The sequence below is a fragment of the Lepidothrix coronata genome, unplaced genomic scaffold (assembly GCF_001604755.1).
Source record: "Lepidothrix coronata isolate B3197 unplaced genomic scaffold, Lepidothrix_coronata-1.0 Scaffold415, whole genome shotgun sequence".
NCBI classification, from domain to species: Eukaryota; Metazoa; Chordata; class Aves; order Passeriformes; family Pipridae; genus Lepidothrix; species Lepidothrix coronata.
In genome coordinates this window covers 10,076-14,266 of record NW_016690595.1, presented here as the reverse complement: position 1 = coordinate 14,266, position 4,191 = coordinate 10,076, and positions in this window count along the sequence as shown.

The following is a 4,191-nucleotide window of genomic DNA, read 5'->3' as shown; positions in this document are numbered from 1 at the left end:
CTGCTGCCACACCCAGAGCCTGGACGCACCTCAGCCCTGTGGGGTGCCACCTGCTCTGCCACTATCTGAGATGCCCCACGACCTGAGAGATGGACACGGGGAGCTCTGTCCACAGAAGCACATCTCGGAGCTGCATCCAGGGGCTTTGCCAGGTTTAGTACTGTAAATGCAATGTGACACCGAGACACTCTTTGTCCCATGAAATAAGTAAAACGAGGCTATAATTTTGGTTGCAAGGTAATGAAAAGATTTATTAATGCCAACAAGCAAAAACGGCTAGCCGGGCGACCGGAGGAAACCTCAGTTCCTGCCGTGGTCCACAAAGAGGAACAGAAACAGCACTTGTTATACCCTCTGTTGTCACTTCCCCCTCAAGTCATGTCATCTGTCAATTGGTGGAGGTTTCACGAGCTGCATCCTGCTTGGTTCCCTCTTCGCGGGCCAACTTGGGGTTGGTTCCTCCCTTTGCCGTTGCTGAGGGGTGTCCACCAATAATTTCAAAGTCATTGATTTCTATGAGGTCATGGTCCTGGAAATTTCTATCGGGATGACGACTGATCACCCGGACTCCTCGTGGTCTACCCCTCCATACTGGTTCCTATTAATACACTTAGAACACACATCTCCAAAATACAAAATGATAAATCATTCTTGTGTTGTGTTAATCATCCCACAGCTTACAGAACTTGTGGTTAAGCATTGCACAACACGTCAACTTATGATTCCAACAACTCTTTCCCATTTTTGAGCAACAAATTTCTTTAGATCACTTATACCACTATGTGGCCATCTGCAAAGCCCTGCACTACAGGACCCTCCTGGGCGGCAGAGCTTGTGCCCATGTGGCAGCATCTGATAATGATAATTATTAAGTAAAAATATCTTAATCAGAATTATTTACTACCCAGTATAGGAGCTATAACAACTGTTGTAATATAGTGCATTAGGAAGCAATATTGAAGCAACTGTACTAAAGCAATTGCATTTAACCAAAACCAATTATTAAGTAGAGATTGATGTCACTCACCCAGACCAAAGACCTTAGGCAAATCTCTTTGGCTTAACCTTGAGGAGTGACTTTGAGGGGCATCCCCACTCCAGGCAGGAATCTCCACACACAATCCCAAGAAGGGATATGTCAGAAGACCCTGCCTTTAAAATTTGGGACTGGGCTTTTCTAGTATAAAGTGCTGGACTGTCAGTCAGGTGTGTCCAGGCTATGCCAGCTCAGCAGCTTTGGAGAAGTTCTCAGTGATGTCACTTGTTTGTTCCTTTATATCCAGATATTTTACAAGGTCTGCCAAATATTCTCTCACTCTCAGGATGTTTAACTTAGGGATTGATGAGTCAGGCTGTTTTCGGCTTTGTTCAGTCCCCAAAACAGCATGACAACCTCCTCCCCACCCTTCTTAATTTCCCACTGAGGGCTTTTCAAACAGGGCCTTGCTGGTGTTGTTTTACCCCATTCCAGGCAGAGCATCCTGCTACAGGACCCCCATGGGACACCTGTGCCCTCTGTTCCAACTCTTTTCCACACTGTCTCACCCCTTCCTCATCATCCTCACAATCCCCAGCTCCCCCGACAGCTTGGTATCCCCCCTCACCTTGCTTGGATTTGGTGACCTAGGCCCTCTCAGCTCATTTTGATGGTCCAAAGCCCCACCTTTTCCTCTCTCTCCTCCCTCTTTCCAATTGTCCACAATCCCCAGCCATCACTGATCTTGGTTTGGGTTGTCGCACCCCTGTCCCGCTTGGTTTGGGTGTCCCACTCCCTCTTTCCTCCTGCTTTCCCACTGTCTCTCCCCTTCCCACTCCCCTGAGTTCCCCTCGCCCGCAGCCGGGGGGGTTCCTAGCACCACCAGTCTGGCCCCAACCCCTCCCACACAGCCCATCCCCAGCGCTTGGCAGGTGCTGACACCCCAAAAAGCAGCCGGGCAGTGCCGGCGGGGTCCCCAAAAGTGGCCCTGGCCCACACAGCACTGGGAGCACCAGTCTGGCCCAGTTTGGAGCAGGCAGGTGGCATCAGCCGTCCTGGGCAGGGTCAGGCCCCTGCCACAGCTACCACCATGCTAAACTGAGCCTGAACTTGATCAACAGTTTATGCCTAGAGGCCCAACAGCACTTAAATTAACAGCACTTAACTGATAACTGAAGTCAAACAATTTAGCAAAGTATTCATATAGAATTTACGACACCATAACAGTAACTCACTTACAGGCCTGACCGACTTACAAATCCAAAGTGCTGAAGAATCCAGGAGAGCAGCGTTCCCGGGACATTTGTTATGGCAGATTCACACTCACACAGACAGAAAGAGTCTGGACAAGGTACCTGGGAACAATTCCCTTGGAATTCAGGAAAATCCTCCCTTGGGATGCCATTGCACATTCTGAGAAGAACGGCTGAGCCTTGAGGAGTGAGAGGGATCAGCCCCGGAACTGCTGTCGGTCAGGATCCTCTGAGTGCAGCAAATGGGAGAGTTGGGGGCTCTGAGAGGCCCAAGCAAAGGGAGGTTGCTGTCGGAGCTGCTGCGGCCTCAGAGCTCAAAGGGTCTCAATCAGCACCGCTGATTATGGGGCCCACGCAGAGGGGGCTTTAAGGCACAGGAATTGTCCATCCTGGTCCCAGTTCAGGTTAGGGACTTTCTCTGAAAGTTGGAGAACAAAAATACGATTCCACTTGGGTTGTTCTTCGGGCAAGAAAAACAAGTTTCCAAGGCCGTTGGTTAAGAAAAGCAGGAGCTCATTAGACAGCACCAGTTCCTATGAGCAGACAGTGTTTCTGAGTAGCTCAAAAGCAACTCAGCCCAGGAGCTGTTCATCAAGGCCAAGGCCTAACGAACATTTCTCAGATCACAGCGAGGCCCAGGGTGGGGGGGGTAAAGCACTACCACAGTGGGTTACAAGGAACATGGGTCACCAGAAACATTGGTCAACAGGCCTTTACCCACCAGGTCTCTGCCCAATGTGAGTCACTGTGGATCATCCATCATGGGTCCTCCGATGGGTGATGGAGTTGGAGCAGCGGATGAAGCTCTTCCCGCATTTGGTGCACTCAGATGGCTTCACTTACCAGTGGGTCCTTTGGTGTGAGGTCAAGGGAGCTGCACACAAAGCCCTTCCCACAGTCCGTGCAGCAGAAGGGCTTCTCCTCTGTGTGCATTCATTGATGCAGAAGGAGATCAGAGCTGGTCTGGAACCTCTTCTCACATTCAGGACATGCCGGTGGATGACAAGGCTGAAGCTGCAGTTGAAGCTCTTCCCACATTCCAGGCACTTGTAGGGTCGTTCCCCTGTCTGCAGCCGGCAGTGGGTGAGGAGGTGGGAGCTCTGGCTGAGCCTTTTCCCACATTCCAAGCACTTGTAGGGCCGTTCCCCACTGTGGAAGTGCTGGTGGTACATGAGGCTGGAGCTCTAGCTGAAGCTCTTTCCACATTCCAAGCACTTGTAGGGCCATTCCCCAGTGTGAAGACGCTGGTGGACCACCAGGTCAGAGCTCTGGCTGAAGCTCTTCCCACATTCCCCACATGTGTAGGGCTGTTCCCTGGTGGCGGATCAGGTGGGACCTCCAACTGAAGCTCTTCCCACATTCCAAGCACGTGAAGGGCTTCTCTCTGCTGTGAAGCTGGTCATGGACNTGAAAAAAGCAAACAACAGCCCTTGTCCCCAGCAAAGAAAGCCTGGAAGCTTTTGCTTTGTGGACCAGCCTAAGTGCTCCACGGGCAGCAAAAGCTTTCTGTGCTGGCATATTTGTTATGGGAGGAATCTTCCTCCATATGCAATTTCTGGATTCAGGCTGAGAGTTTCAGCGCAGGGCTGAAAAAAGCAAACAACAGCCCTTGTCCCCAGCAAAGAAAGCCTGGAAGCTTTTGCTTTGTGGACCAGCCTAAGTGCTCCACGGGCAGCAAAAGCTTTCTGTGCTGGCATATTTGTTATGGGAGGAATCTTCCTCCATATGCAATTTTTGGACTCAGGCTGACAGTTTCAGCACAGGGCTGAAAAAAGCAAACAACAGCCCATCTCCCCAGGAAAGGAAGACTGGAAGTTTTGGCTTCGTGGTGCAGTTGGTGGGCCAGCCTGGGCACTCCATGAGCAGCAAGAGCTTTCTGTGCTGGCACTTTCGGTGTGGGAGGAATCTTTCTCCGTATGCAATTTTGGAGTGCGGCAGGCAGTTGGGAGGCAGGGCTGAAAA